This window comes from Macrotis lagotis, chromosome 2 (assembly GCF_037893015.1).
Source record: "Macrotis lagotis isolate mMagLag1 chromosome 2, bilby.v1.9.chrom.fasta, whole genome shotgun sequence".
NCBI classification, from domain to species: Eukaryota; Metazoa; Chordata; class Mammalia; order Peramelemorphia; family Peramelidae; genus Macrotis; species Macrotis lagotis.
Genome location: NC_133659.1, coordinates 195276914 through 195293547, shown reverse-complemented (window position 1 = coordinate 195293547; position 16634 = coordinate 195276914). Strand labels below are relative to the sequence as shown.

General features: G+C 37.6%; 1 pseudogene; it reads right to left on the bottom strand.

The window, feature by feature from the left end:
- Positions 1 to 862: 862 nt before the first annotated feature.
- Positions 863 to 5746, bottom strand: LOC141512066 (tRNA (adenine(58)-N(1))-methyltransferase, mitochondrial pseudogene; annotated as a pseudogene).
- Positions 5747 to 16634: the final 10888 nt, after the last annotated feature.

The window sequence follows — 16634 nt, the reverse complement described above, 5'->3', positions numbered from 1 at the left end:
TGCCTATTCTAATTCCTTTAATTCTATCACAATATTGGATAATAGTGGTGATAATGGATATCCTTCATGCCTGGTCTTATTGGGAATACTTCTAGCTTATCCCATCGCATATCATGCTGATGGTTTTAGATAAATACTGTTTATCATTTTAAGGAAAATATCATTTATTTTTATGCTCTAAGATGGTTTTATTGGAATGGTTGATGTATTTCTCCTGATCATGGTGCATTATTCTGGTGATAACTTATGGTAGTCTCTTTGTTAATATTTTACTTAAAATATGAGTCAATATCTAGTAGAGAAATTGGTAATTTCCTTTCTTGATTTTGGTTCTTCCTGGCTTAGATATCAGCACCATATTTGGGCCATAAAAGGAATTTGGTAGGACTCCTTTGTTTATCTTTCCAAATAGTTTATATAATATAGGTAGTGTTTTTTCTTTCAAGTTTCTGGTAGAATTCACTTGTGAATCCATCTAACCCTGGAGATTTTTTCTTACAGAGCTCATTGTTGACTTGTTCTTTTTTTTTTTTTTTTTTGCTGTTTGAAAAGATTTTTAATGTAACCAAAATGTTTTTATTTGGGGGAAAACTAATAATTGTTTTAAATCTTTTTATTAACCCAAATAAATTCATTATCTGAAATCCAAAAATTTTGTTTTTCCCCCAAAATACATATACATATAAAGAGAGAGCCATCTGAATGTACACTTAAAAAAACCCATAATTTTTCATGTCTTAATATTGTCTTAATATTGTTTTTTAAATTTTTAATAGACACTGATAATGTATCAAAAAAGGGAAGGAAAATGAGTTGCATGAAGCAAGATAAATCAATGGAGTGGTTTACAGGAAATGAATGAAATGGCTCAACTAAACCAACTTGGAATCATTAAATACAAATGTCTGAATGTAATTTCAAGATAAGTGTCAAAATGAGGTAATATATGGTTTGCTTTTAACAGTTGCACGGTTGCCTGTTCATTTAGCTTTCATATTTTAAAATTTGTATGTAATAAAGATTTGTAAATCAAAGTAATAAAAAAGATAAAACAACAAATTTATAAATGTAATCATTTACAATATTAAGTTTATCTTGGTACTTTGCAATCTTGAAATTAATTGAAGTCAGTCATCTGGAGTTAATATTCTTGGTTGAACTTCCTCAATTTGACAAGAAAAGCTGTGTGATTAGATTGACAATGAAAAGGTCTGGCAATGTAGGGAATTGAGCTATATGGGAAACCAGAAAATGATTCACCATAATCATTTTCTTATACATTCTCACTTTCTTCAGTTTCAATTTCCCTTTGAGGATGTAACTTTAAATCTATATTGGGTTTAGGCTCAACTTTTTGGGCTAAAGTGCCATCTTTCCTTTTTGCTGGGCATATTAACCAATCTCTAAGAAGAACTTCTCTTATCTGTTCACATGAGAGTGCAAGTTTGCAGATAGTATTCCTTCTAAAAGTTCAATTACCTGTGTGATATTTGCTAGATATACTGCACATATGCCACCTTGCTTAAGATTTGGATATATAACAGGCAAAGCAATTTGAGGATTTAACATGTCCAAAGCCACCCCATCCAATGTTATGGATTCTATGTCCTCAGCAGCTTTTAAAATATCTTTATTAAAGAAATCCACATTATCTGGCCATTCTTCTACATGACTAATCTTCCATGGGTCCGGCCAGCACTTGTAGTTCTTAGCCTGGTTGTGGTGATCTTTTCTAATTTCAAAACTTTTAACTCGTCCCTGTAATCCAACTGCTTGTGATAAAAATAAACTCAGAACCTGAGCCAACATCCAAAATGATATCGCCTGGTTTGACATTCATCATCATCAACATCATATTCATATCCTTCGGATACGATATTGTAGGCCCTCTTTTCATCAATAATACAAATTCCTCCAGTGCTGGTCTTCTCAGCATAAAATGGTGCCCAACGGAGCTCCTTAGTACCTGGCCGGGCAACTTCCCAATCATTTCTGTGTGGGGGGATCGCACCCCAGTTACTGCTCAATTGCCCTGCAGCCTCCAACTTAAACAGTCTTTGAAATGTGTTTTCGCCTCTTCGGAACTCGGCGTAAAGAAGGTCCCCGGGCTGGAAGGGGTGCTCCCGGGGCCTCGGCGGGGCGGCGTCGCGGCACTCTGCGCGGCCCCTCGTCCGGAGACACTCGCGTGGGCTTCTCCCCGGGCCACAAAGCGCGGCCGGCGGGGGCTGGCACGGAGGGCTCCTCCCGGAGGCTCCCATCCTTCCCCCGAGTCCCGCTCGCTCCCCCCCGGCCCCCGGGGTCCCTGGGGCAGGAGGCGCAGACCCGGCGTCCAGCTGCTCCCGAGGGGCAGCCCGGGCTTCGCCTCGGGCGAACCGGCCGGCGGGGGCCGAGGCCGAGCCCAGCGCCCGGCAGCGCGCGGGGCAGCAAGCGCTTGACTTGTTCTTAAGTGGGATTATTTAAATATTTTATTTCTCCTGTTAATCGGGCAATTTATATTTTTGTAAATATTCATTCATTTTACTTTGTCAGATTTATTGGTATACAGTTGGGGAAAATTGCTTTACATTATTGCTTTATTTTCCTCTTCATTGGCGTTGAATTCAGTCTTTTCATTTTTGATATTGTTATATGATTTTTTCTTTTTAATCAAATTAATCAAAGATTTATCTATTTTGTTGTCTTTTTTCATAAAAACCAGCTATTAGTTTTGTTTGTTAGTTCAATGATTTTCTTGCTTTCAATTTTATTAATTTCTCATCTGATTTTTTAGGATTTCTATTTTGGAGATTTTTAATTTGTTGTTTTTTTTAGTTGCAAGTCCAATTCATTCATCTTCTCTTTCTCTGTTTTATTCATTTATTCATTATTCATTATAGCATTTAGAGCTATAAAATTTCCCCTAGGAATTTCTGTGATTACATCCCATAAGTTTTGGTTTGTTGTCTCATTATCATCCTTCACTTGGATGAAGCTATTGATTGTTTCTATGATTTGCTGTTTGATTCACTCATATTTTAGGATTAGGTAATTTAGTTTCCAAATAATTTTTAATCTATCTTTCCAATGTAATTTTAGTGCATCTTGATCTGAAAAACTTGCATTTAATATTTCTGCCTTTTTGCATTTGATTGTGAGATTTTTTATGGTCTTTTTTTTGTGTAGGTGCCATTTTCTGTTAAGAAAGATATATTCTTCTGTGTTTCCTTTCAGTTTTCTCCAGAGGTCTATGATATCTAACTTTTCTAAGATTCTGTTTAATCTACTTGACTTTTTTCTTGTTTATTTTGTGGCTAGATTTACCTAATTTTGAAAGAGGGAACTTGAGGTTCCCACTAGTTTAGTTTTGCTCTCTATTTCTTCCTGTAACTCACTTATCTTCTCCTCCAAGAATATGGATGATATACCATTTAGTGCATATATATTTCTTCTTGATATTACTCCATTGTCTGTGGGGTCTTTTAAGAAGAGGTAGTTTTCTTCCTTATCTCTTTGAATTAGATCAATTTTTACTTTTATTTTGTATGATCAAGATTGCTACCTCTGCTTTTTTTTTTTACTTCAATTGAGGCATACTATATTCTGCTGTATGTAGCTCTCTGCTTCAATTGTGTTTCTTGTAAACAACATATTGTAGGATTCTAGTTTTTAACCCATTCTGCTATCCACTTCTTTTTTATGGGACAATTCACCCCATTCAAATGATTATGAACTCTATATTTGTCTCCATCCTATTTTCCCCATTTATATTTTTCTCTCTTTCACCTATCCCTCCTCCCAGTCTTTTGCCTTTGATCTCCCCAATTTACCTTCCCTTCTTTCAGTTCCCTCCTTCTTCTCCATATGGTAAAATAATTTTCTTTTTCCCATTTATTTTATTTTATTTTTTAAACCTTTATTTTAATTTTGCAAAAAAAATTGTCATATGTGCAGCAAAACACAAGTGTTCATACTTTAAAGCAATAAATTTCAATTTCAAGAAAGCCTATATAATGTATATTATACATTGAGTTCAAAATTATTCATCTTCTCTTTGTTTTCTTGTAGGTTTTCTTCTGTTCTCAGCTGTGCAATGTTTACTTATATTTTTTCCCTTCCACCTCCTTCCAGGAGAGCTGAGCGCATATATATATATATTTAATATATATATTCATACATATGCATGTATGCATATAGACATAAACATATCTACACCATTATTTATATACTCATATATACATATATATACATATATGCATATATTTTTGGTTTGTGTGTATCTATCATTTTTATAACATTTCCTGAAAAGCTTCTGCTTACTTTGCCCTCTCATTCCTTAATCAACAACCTGTCAAAGAATTCCTCTCTTCCATACTTTTCTAGACCTCTCTTCCCACTGATCTATACATCCTTTAAATACCCTCATATCCTGTTCCCTTATCCTATAACTCATTACCCTCCTTATCCTGTTCTCTTATTTCTTTCTGATTGAGAGTAGGCTTCTTGAGCTACCAGCTCTCCTTCTCTATCTAATTCCTGTGTATCAATTCTTTTTTTTTTTTGCAAGGCAATGGGGTTAAAGTGACTTGCCCAAGGTCACACAGCTAGGCAATTATTAAATGTCTAAGGCTGGATTTGAACTCAGATCCTCCAGATTCCAGGGCCAGTGCTCTATCCACTGCACCATCTAGCTGTTCCCGTGTGTGTCAATTCTTTTCAAACTTCATTTGTATAAGATAGTAACTCCTTTTTTAAAAATCTTTTCCTAAACCATCTTAAGTTCTAAAAATCCTATCCTACTAGTTCAATCAAACCATTACAAATAACAATCTTGGATGTATGGTTTATATTTCCACATATAGATAGTAAACAATTTGTCTTTATTGAGTCCTCATAATTAGTCTTTGATATTTACCTTATATTTCTATTGTTCTTTTATGTTAAATTTTCTATTAAATTCAGGTCTTTTTGCAATGAAATCCTGAAAGTCTGGCAATTCATTGAATGTCTTTTTTGTTGTTGTTGTTGTTGTTCAGGATTATGCTTAACCTTGCTGAGCATGATATTTTCAGCTGCAACCTAGTTCTTTTGCTCTTCAATACATGGTGTTCCAAAATCTGTGGTCTTTTAAAGTAGCTGTTGCTTCTTCCTGTGTAATTCTAATTATGGTTCCACCATATTTGGTTTTTTTTTTTTTACCTTGTTGCTCTCAGTATTTTTCCCTTAAACTGGGGTTTTGGAATTTAACTATGTTATTCCATCAGTTTTCTTTCTAGGGTCCCTTTCAGGTAATGATCATTGAATTTTTTTTCTATTTCTACTATCCCCTCTTGTTCTAACACTTCAAGACAATTTTCTTTATTTCTTGTCTCAAGATTCTTTTTTTGATTGTAACATTCAGGTGGTTCAATTATTCTTATGTTTTTTCTTCTTGGGCTTTTCTCCAGCTTACTGTTATAGTCTCCTCTAGTCCTGGAGGGAGGGGAACTGTGCCTCTGACCAGAAGCTTTGTTCTGGGCTCAATATGTTCATTCCTTTTCCCCTCCAATCCACAGCTGGGGCCCTTCGGCACACTCAGCTATAACCTTCAATTTTCCCCTCTGGCTTAGACCCACAATCAAGGACTCAGTTCTCTTGTAAGAGTCAACAGCCAACAGCAACCAGGTGCCATTGCCTCTGCACTCACTGGGTGTGTGCTGGTTCTTTCTTGCCCAGGACCTTGTCTCACCTGTACAGCTGGACCTGGTGTCCTTAGCAGCAGAGGTTCCATCCTCTCTTCCCCATCTCAGATACCCCACATTGTCCAGGAAATGGAAATTTCTATGACTGAGGCAGAGAACTGCCTCCCAACTTGGCTGTCTCTAAGGCTCACTACTTGCTGTTGTAGGGAGCTAGCCTGGAGGTGTTTGCGCTTTACTCAGGCAGGAGAACCTTGGTCCTGGATTCTCTCTCTTTGGATTTTCTCTGGTTGTTCCAGAAGGAACAGTTTTATTTCAACTTTTAGTTGTTTTTACTATTCTATTTTCACCCCGAGATTTTTTTTTAACTTGTTAGTGGAAGAAATCTGAAGAGTTTGGAATTTACTGACCTACTTCACCATCTTCCAGAATTTCCAGTAAGATAATTTTCTAAACCCAGTTGAGAGAGTATATTATTCCATTTTTGAGCCAAATCCTTGAGAATAAGATTCAATCAATGCTCACACCCTCCCTTTGTTTCCTTTACTATAATAGGTCCTTTGTTCCTCTTTATGTGATATGATTTATCCTCTTCTGCCTCACCCTTCTTCCAATACAATCCTGTTTTTAATTTTAATTGTTTTTTTAATATCATCACATCATAATTAACTTTTGTCTATACTGTTTGATTAAATATACTCTTTCTTTCTAATAGAAATGCAATTCTCAAGAGTACTATTATTATCTTCCTGTGTAGGAATGCAAATAGTTTAGTTTTATTGAATAACTTTTTTCTTTCCTATTTACATTTTTATGCATCTCTTGAGTCTTGTATTTGAAGATTGAATTCTCTGTTCAACTCTGATCTTTTTATCAGGAAAGTTTGAAAATCCCCTATTTTGTTGAATTTCTATCTTTTCCCTGAAAGATTATGCTCAATTTTACAGGGTAGTTGATTCTTGGTTTTAATCCAAGCTCCTTTGCCTCTCTGAATATCATATTCCAGGCCATCTGATTGTTTAATGTTGAAGCTGCTAAATCCTGTTGACTGACTCCTTGGTATTTGAATTGTTTCTTTCTGGCTGTTTGCAGTATTATCTCCTTGAGCTGATAATTCTGAAATTTGACTACTCCTTGGAGTTTTTATTTTTGGGATCTCTTTCAGGAGATCATCAGCGGATTCTTTTGTGGACTATTTATCCTCTCATTCTAGGATATTAGGACAATTTTCCTTGATAATTTCCTGAAAGATATTGTCCAGGCTCTTTTTTTGATCAGTCTAGTCATTCTGAGATTATCTATTCTGGATCTATTTTCAAGTTCGGTTGTTTTTCCTATTAGATACTTTAATTTTTTGAGGAAATGAGTAAACAACAGAAAAATAAGAATCTGATCAAAGAGAATTATTTTAGTCCCAGAGAAGATCAAAACACATACTCAGATGATGACAAATTCGAAGCTTCTGTATCCAAAACCTCCAAGAGAAAGAGATACTTTATATTTTTTTCTATTTTTCTAGTTTTTTGATTTTTTTTGCTGGATTCTTGATGTCTTATAGACATATTAGTTTCCACTTGTTGAAAAATTGGGAAGTAATGAGAGAAATTCAGGAAAATCATGAAAACCAAGTCAGCGGGGAGCTAGGTGGTACAGTGGACAGAGCACAGGCCCTGGAGTCAAAAGGACCTGAGTTCAAATCCAGTCTTAGATAATTAATAATTGCCTAGATGTTTGACCTTGGGAAAGTCACTTAACCCCATTGGCTTAAATAAATAAAATAAAGAAAACCAACCCCCCCCCCCCCCACCCCAAGCCAAGTCAGGAACTTGGTGAAGGAGATACAAAAGAAACATGGAAGAAAATAATATGTTGAAAACCAATTTAGGTCAAATGGAAAAATCAATTCAAAAGACAAATGAGAATAAGAATGCCTTAAAAGCCAGAATTGGCTGGTTGGAAAAGGAGATAAAAAAGTTCTCTGAAGAAAATAACTCCTTCAAATGTAGAATGGAACTAAAGGAAGCTGATGACTTTGCAAATAATCAAGAAGCAATAAAACAAAATTAACATCTAGCCTCAAGTCTTCTGTGTTTCATGTTTTGCTGTTGTTGTTGTTGTTGTTTTGTCTGGTCAAAAGAACATTGGAGAGCCTGATTATTTTGTTCTCTCCCTGGATCTGGATAACATGTTTTCACCATGAGTTCTTTGAAATTGTCTTGGATTGTTGTATGATCAGAGTAATCAAGTCTTTCACAGTGGATCATCAGTACAACATTGCTGTTATTATGGAGCGTGATCGCCCAGTTCTTCTCACTTCACATTGCATCAGTTTGTATAGGTCTTACCATGGTTTTCTGAAACCACATCCCTCACTATTTTTTATAGAACAGAAGTATCCATCCCACTCACACTACAATTTGTTTAGTCATTCCCCAATTGATGAGCATCCCTTTAATTTTCAGTTCTTTGCCACACAAAGGAACTGATATAAATAAATCTATTCATATAAATTCCTTTCTCTTTTCTTTGATCTTTTTAGGGTACAGACCTAATAATGATAGCTATGGGTCAAAGACTTTGCATAGTTTGATAACTCTTTGGGCATAGTTCCAAATTGTTTTCCAAAATGGTTGCAGCAGGTCACAAATCCACCTACACGGAAGTGTATTATTTTTCTATATCCCATCCAGCATTTTATAATTTTCTTTTTCTATTGTGTGAGCTGATCTGATTGATGTGTAGTGGCATCTCAGACTAGTTTTAATCTTCATTTCTCTAATCAATAGTAATTTAGAAGATTTTTTCTTATGACTATAGATAGCTTTGATTTTCTCTTCGAAAACTGCCTATTGAGATCATTTGACCATTTATAAATTGGGAAAGGTTCTTATTTTGTTTCTTTCCTCAATATTTTTGAGAAATGAGACCTTTATTAGAGATACTTACTTATAGTATGTTTTTAATATTACTTCATTATTTATGGTACTTTATTTTTTAGCAAAATGGAGTTTCCTTGATTATCTTTTTTGTTTCCTTGTTTTGCAAGGCAATAGAGTTAAAGTGACTTGCCCAAGGTCATACAGCTAGGTAATTATTAAGTGTCTGAGGGCAGATTTGAACTCAGGTCCTCCTGACTCCAGGGCCAGCGCTCTATCCACTATGCCGCCTAACTGCCTCTCAATTTTTATTTTTGCTTTGTCTGAGATTGTAATTGCTACCCCTACTTTTATTGCTTCAGTTGAAGCATAACAAATTCTGCTCTAGCCCTTTCTTCTAACTTTGTATTTATCTTTCTACTTAAGAGTGTCTTGCCACACCATATTGTTAGGTTCTTGTTTCTAATCCTTTATGCAATCTGCTTCTGTTATATGGGTGACCTCATCCTATTCACATTCACAATTATAATTACTGTATTGGTATATTTCCTTCCAGCTCATTTTCATTTGTTTATTCTTCTCTCTTTTTTTTATCCTTTACCTCCTCAAAAGTCTATTTTGTTTCTAACCACTGCCTTCCTTAATCTATTTTCCCTTTTATCACTTTCTCTTATTCTCTTTCCCTCACATTTCATTATTGTATAAGATAAATTTCTATATACAACTGAATGTGTTTATGTATCCTTTCTTCTTTGAACCACTTGTGATGTGAGGTTCAAGCATTGCCTGTGCCACCTCCTCCCCCATTTCCCTCTATTGTAAAAGCTCTTTCTTGTATACTTCTTTTATGTAAGAAAAATTTCCCCACTCTGCTTTTCCCTTTCCAATATAATTGACTCATATCAATGCCCTCTGTTTATGTATTTTCATTTTAATGACTCTAATAATGATAAAGTTCTTAGAAGTTAAATGAATCCTCTTTCCACACAGGAATGGAATAATTTAGACTAATTAAATGATTTCTCTTTCATATTTCTCTTTTTTATGCTTTTCTAGTCCTGTGTTTGTATGTCAAATTTTCTGTTCACCTCTGTCCTTTTCATCAGGAATGCTAGCAAGTCCTCTGTTTCATTAAATATCTATTTTTTCCTTTGAAGGATTTTACTCAGTTTCACTAAGTATGCTATTCTTGGTTGTAATCCTATCTCTTTTGCTTCTGGAATAGCATATGCTAAACCCTCTGTTCCTTTAATGTGACAGCTGCTAAATCTTGTGTGATCTTGACTGTAGCTCCAGAATATTTGAATTGGTACTTTCTGACTGCTTTCTATATTTTCTCTTTGACCTGGGAGTTCTGTTTGTGCCAAGACACACTGAAGCAGAAAGACAAAGTTAAAAGAGTTAGAGCAGAATCTTTTATGCTTCAGTTGAAGCAATAAAAGTAGGGGTAGCAATCATGATCTCAGACAAAGTAAAATAAAAAATTGATCCAATTTTAGCCATAAATTGACCTAATATAAATCATAATATTCATGGAACATATCATTTTGGGATCTTTGTTTATTTTATATTATTGCAATAATCTTGTTGTGAGAGTAATCATAACCCCCTTCCCCCCAAAAGAGATGAGAAACCTCAATAATAGTGAGAGAGAAAAAAAGTGTATTTCAGTCTGTGTTCAGATTCCTATGGCTCTGCCTCTAGGATGAGTTGCCTTCCCCATCATAGACTTTGGAGAAGTTGCTTCAGTATTTTTCCCACAGCTGCTATCACTAGCTGTATTTCCCTCCACTCTATTCCTTCCCACTCTCATCTATTCCATTCTCTCTCTCCTTTAATTCTGTTCCTGTTCAGAAGTGTGTTGTATCTGAGTACCCTCTCCTACAATCTTCCCTCTCTTCTATCACCTACTATATCCTTCCCTCTCCCTGTTTCCCCTTATCCCATCCCTTTCTTCTCATTTTTCTCTAGGATAAGATAGATTTCTATACCCTATTAAGTGTGTATGTTATTTCTTCTCTGAGCCATTTCTGATGAGAATGAAGGCTCACTCATTCCCCTCTCCTTCTCCTATTCCACTCCATTGTAAGTTTTTTCCTGACCCTTATGGGAAATATCTTAACCCCTTCTTCCTCTCTTTTCTCTTCCTCCAAGTACTTTCCTTTATCACCCATTGACTTCATCTTTTTACTATATTATACCATTATATTCAGCTCCTTCCTGTGCCTTGTCTATATATGATCTTCCTAACTGCTCTTATAAATGAGAAAGTTCATATGAGTTATCAGTATCTTCTTCCCTTGCAGGAATACAAGCAGTTCAACATCATTAAGTTCCTCATAATTAGTCCTTCTTGTCCATCCCTTCTATGGTTCTCCTGAGTCCTCTACTAGGAGATTAAACTTTCTGTTCAGCTCCGGTTGTTTCAATAGGAAAGTTAGAAAGTCCCCTGTTTCATTGAAAGTCCATTATTTACCCTGAAAGAGGATGTTTAGTTTTGCTGGGTAGTTGATTTTTGGTTGTAAACAAAGATCTTTTGCCTTCCAGAATATCATATTCCAATCCCTATGAGCCCTTAATGTAGATGCTGCCAGATCCTGTGTAATTCTGACTGTAGAGCCACGGTGGCTAAATTGCTTGTTTCTGGCAACTTTTAGTATTTTCTCTTTGACTTGGGAGTTTTGGAGTTTGGCTATAATATTCTTGGAAGTTTTTCTTTTGGGATCTCTTTCAGGAGGTGACCAGTGAATTCCCTTAATTTCTATTTTACTCTCTGCTTCTATGTTCTCAGGGCAATTTTGCTGTATTATTTCTTTTTTTTTTCTTTTAGGTTTTTGCAAGGCAAATGGGGTTAAGTGGCTTGCCTAAGGCCACACAGCTAGGTAATTATTAAGTGTCTGAGACTAGATTTGAACCCAGGTACTCCTGACTCCAGGGCCGGTGCTTTATCCACTACGCCACCTAGCCACCCCTGCTGTATTATTTCTTGAAAAATGAAGTCTAGGGTCCTTATCCTGTTTGTGGCTTTCAGATAGCCCAATAATTTTTAAATTATTTCTTCTGGATCTGTTTTTGAGGTCAGTTGTTATTCCAATGAGATATTTCATATTTTCTTCTAATTTTGGCTTTTTTTGGAAGAGTTTTATTTCTTCCTAATTTCTTGCAAAGTCATCATTTTCCTTTAGTTCCATTCTACATTTGAAGGAGTTATTTTCTTCAGAGAGCTTTTTTGTCTCCTTTTCCGGTTGGCCAGTTCTGCTTTTTAAGGCATTCTTGTCCTCATTTGCCTTTTGTGTTGCATTTTCCATTTGGTCTAAACTGGTTTTTAACATGTTATTTCCTTCAGTAATTTTTTTGTATTTCTTTTACCAAGCTGCTGATTTGGTTTTCATGATTTATTTGCATTGCTCTTATTTCTCCTCCCAATTTTTCCTTTATATCCCTTAATTGCTTTTCAGTCTTTTTTGAGCTCATCCTTAGCCTGAGCCCATTTTCTATTTCTCTTGGAGGTTTTGGATATAGAAACTTCAATTTTGTCATCTTCTGAATCTTCCATGGGACCAGAATAATTTTCTATGGTTAGATGCTTCTTTTTCTTTTGGTTTTGTTTACTCATTTCCTCAGCCCATGACTGATTTACTGCACTTCCAAGGCTTTGGATTGTTTTTGGGACACCCCACAGGGACCTTAATTTCTCCAAGGTCTTATGAGAGGTTATGACTGCTTTCTTGCCTGTGCTTTGATATGTGGATGACCATAGGCCCTCCCCTCTGCCCTGGAGCTATGAGGAGAGTCCTTGCTTGGCTACCATAGTATGGAAGACCAAACTGCAACCTGAATCTGAGTCTTGCAAAAGCAGAGTCTTGCTCTAGGGAGAGCAGAGAGACTTTTATAGTCTCCCCTGACCCCCTTACCATCTGTGGTGTTCACTCTGGAGGTGCAGGCTGGCTTCCCTAATTCCTTCTGCAGATTCTCACCACAGGGCTGCTCTGAGGCCAACGCTTACTCTGTACTCATTCTGGTGCAGCAGAATTCTCTCACCACCCCTTCAAGCTGTTCCTGGTGATCTCTGGGCTGTGTTTTGCTCTGACTGCAGCTTTTCCCAACCCTGAGTCCCAGTGAAACAGACCTTTCCTACAGAACTTCTAAGTTGTTTTGGACTGGGAAATTCTTCCCCTCTAAATTTTGACTACAGTCATAATTTGATGGCTTTTGGAGTATTTTTGGGAATGAGTTTCTGGGAATTCCTGCATCCATGCTGCCATCTTGGCTCCACCCCACTCTAATCTCTTGATATTAATTCTTCTAATAGTCATTTTGTCTTGGAGTCACTCCTTTGATTAAATGTGAATATTTAACCTGGAGAGGATGAGTTGGGATAAATTTGCCACTCTGCACCACACATTGCATTTGTCACTCTCACATTCTCCCCTTCTCTTCTTACAATCACATGAGAGTGTACCCAGGAAGTTTTATTGCATTTAGGTAAATGGAAGACAGTGTTTGTGATGAGAAGGTCATGAGATATGCAAGTCTACAGTAGTAGGTGATCATTGCTGTTACTGTTTCCACTCCATTCCTCCTAAGGATTCACTTTTAAGTCTGGTATTCTGAGCCTACTCTAGCATTAAAATCACCCAGAATTAAAAGCTTGTCCTCTTTTGGTACCTTGATGATAAGGGTCTTCAGGTCTTAATAAAACTTTTCTTTGACTTCATCAGGGTTTGTTATGGTGGAAGCATAATGATGTTGGAAGCATTGATGATGATGGCATGACATTTTCTTGGAAGTAGCAATCTCTTTATTGTGAGCCTGTCATTCACTCCTTTTGGTAGACAATCAAGCTTATTGACTAGATTAGTTTTAATTGCAAAATCTACCCCAGTTTCACAGTGCTTCCTTCATTGTAGCCTCTCAGGAAAAATGTCTATTTAGCTTCGACTTCAGTAAGCTCACCTTCATTCATCAGCCTTATTTCACTCTGGACTGCTATTTGATATGATACCTGCTGAATTTTCTTGCCAACAGGAACTGTTCATCTTTCAGGTATATTGGATCTTGTATTGTCTATAAGTTTGCACACATTCTATGCATCGATGGTGAATGGAATATTCTTTGAAGAGGTTTTTGTAGATTTTTTTGTACCTCAAACTGGGATCTCCACCTGTCACAGTACTCAGGCCAGGGTTAGGTAAGAAGATAATTTTTAGGGCACCTTTTCTAGTCCCTTCCTCAACCTGAGTCAATACATATCACATTCCTTAAAAGGATCTGCTTAGTCACTCAGGGGGCTGCTAAATCGCACTGCAACTTTCAGTGAGGAAACAACCCTATGACCTGGGCTGCCTGTTTGCAGGGTTGTGACTACAGCTCCCAATGTATCTGTACCTGCTGCTTCATCCCTTGCCTATCACCACAGGACTTTGAGGGATAGTAAAGTGGTATGGGTGATGTCTTTTGGTGTGTGTGTATGTAAATTGAATTTATCTGAGGTAGAGTTGCACAAAGTTATCTACCTCACTCTCTTCTAAAATCATTATAATTCATCATGGCAAGACAGAGTCAAGACAACTGGTGATGGATCTAGATGCAGTGGATGACCTTGGCGTCTGGTGTCTAACCAAGCTTTAATCTCTCCATAGAACCTGCTCCAGCTAGCTTCATGGCTGTTGGAATGAAGAGTTCTCATCCACCCATTCCACCAATGGAAGACATTACATGCTTGGGCTAGACACTATTCACAACTCACTGATGAGTTTGAGACTCCCTTGGTAACCCTCAACCTGGTTTAGCTTGCTTACTGAAACAGTTTACCAGGGTGTGGCCACCGTGCATGCTACAGAGCCACAGGTGAGAGTTAGGTGGCTCAGATGGACATCAAAGGTGAAAAGCAGCCCTGAAAAGGACTTCAACAGCCCTCACATTAGAGGTGCTAGTCTTCCTTGAATATACCCCCAAGTTAGCAACTTAGTAAAGGTGAAGAAAAGTAAGGGTTTTTAACTGGCCAGAAGGCATTGTTTTCAACAGGTAGTATAGGAAAGTATCACATAGCTTTGGTGGAAAAGTGAATGTAGTTACCCATAATGCATAGAGAAAAGCCCACTTTCTGGGTACTAATCTTTGTCAATGATATTATGTTTATCTAGACCTTGTCACATTTTTACCAAAGGATAGCAAAGAAGTTTAGTGTCTGTGTGCTGCTCTAGGGAAAGTCCCTTCTGTGATTTATGGTTTAGGGTTCTGGGTCCAAATCCCACTGGTGCTGTTTTTGACTTAAATAGGAGTTAGATCAAATGTACTTGCTATTCTCTTCTAATGGGGTCCTTTGGAGGACAGCTAGGGAATTGGGGTTGGGGTACATTCCATCAGAATGGCAGATCAGACAAAGTTCCAATCATTGACAATCTCATTGGTCCCCTTTGCCTGGCTTGTATCTGGCTTCCACCAATTTCAGCCAACATGCAGCTATTTCTGACTACAAGGATTCAGCCCCTAATGAGTTTCTTGCTATCCATAATCTGAGGAGGAGAAAAGGAAGATGGTATCAGGGGCTGGTAAGGTTGTGGTACGAATGACCAAAGAATGTTGGGCCAAGTCTCTAGCTGGCTATTTTCTCACAGGATACACTCCTTCCTTCTGACTACAAGGATTCTGTAGGGAGAGGGTAAGGAAGGTCCAGGACAATGATAGGGGCAGAGGAAGGAAGGCCAGTAAGCCAACTCCCACACTACTCAGGGAGGTCCAAGTTGGGATTGGGAAAACAGTGAAGTTGAGTGTGTGTGTGAGTGTAATTAGGTGTCTGTTCCTAAGTATGCATAAGTATAACTATAGTAAAGTCCTTGAGGGCAGGGACTTGTCTAGTTTTCTTTGGGGCTTAGTGCTGGACCATACACAAAATGGACTTTATGTCGGTTTGGTGAAAATCTTATGCCTCCTTTTCTCCTTTGAAGAACTCTTGAGGGTTCTAGATCATTCATTTGTTCGTTCAAGGAACAATCATTAAGTAACTATATTGTGGAATGCCCTTGTTGAAGCATAGAGGTGATGTGGTCTCTGCCTTCTTGGAATTAGGGGGGGTCAATCCTCTACCTTCACTTGAGAAGCCTCATCTTTCTCCATTTCTCCTCTACCCAAGGCCAGGATTCTGGTTTTTTTTTCTGCTGTGCTACCATCCACCTTTCCCCCTATTCTCCAGTATCCTCCTTTGCTCAGTTTCAGAAGGTAATCAAAACTGTTTATCTCTGATCAAGTCAACTCCCAATAAAGGAGTCTGCTTCTCCTCAGGTCATACATAAATCTCTAAATCCAAGCTGGAAAGCATCCTCCTTCTCCCTTCTCCACTTCAGATCAGAAAAGCCTCATGTTTGATGAGAGTTCTACCTTCTCAGTGATCTCCTTTGCATACTCAAGAACTTCCTTCATGGCCAGGATTCCCTGCTCACTGAACCTCTTACCCTGCCACTCTTGGGACAGCAACTGGGGGTTTCCACTTTGTCAGACTCTAAGTCCTGCACCTCTGCTTACCCAAAGGCTCTAGGTGACTGTTTCCTGGATCCTTAATAAAAAGCAAGTTTCATTGAAACAATGTGTTTGTCTCCTTTTGTGTGTCCTTCTTTTGCTTGGTCTTTGGTTCTCCATGCTGGAGGAGATAGATGTCAGAGAAGTTTGAACCCAAGCAGGTTTAGGAGTGGGAACAAGGTTTCAGTGAAAAAAAGTTGAGATTGCTCTTAGTCTGTCAGCTGATCAGTGACACTGAGCATCCCTGTGAGCAGAACTGACTCTCCAAGGGGAAAGGAAGGGAAAAATCTGTGTAAAGGGGAGCTAGATCTGTATCCTCTGATAAGATCAGATACTGTCACTATCCCCTCCCCAAACTCTCAGTCTAATGGATACAAACACTAATTCTCCCTTCTAAGAACTCTCAGACTGATGGTTCACATACTGACCCTGTTGCCAGTGAACTCATAGTTTTTTCCAGAGAAGTCATAAGCTCAAATCTCAGGGAATGAGAATCAAGGACATATTGTTGAATAAAATAAAATCCTGGAAATCAAGGTTGGAGGAATGGGGAGGGAACTGAGGGAAAACAAATGGAAGTGAGTAG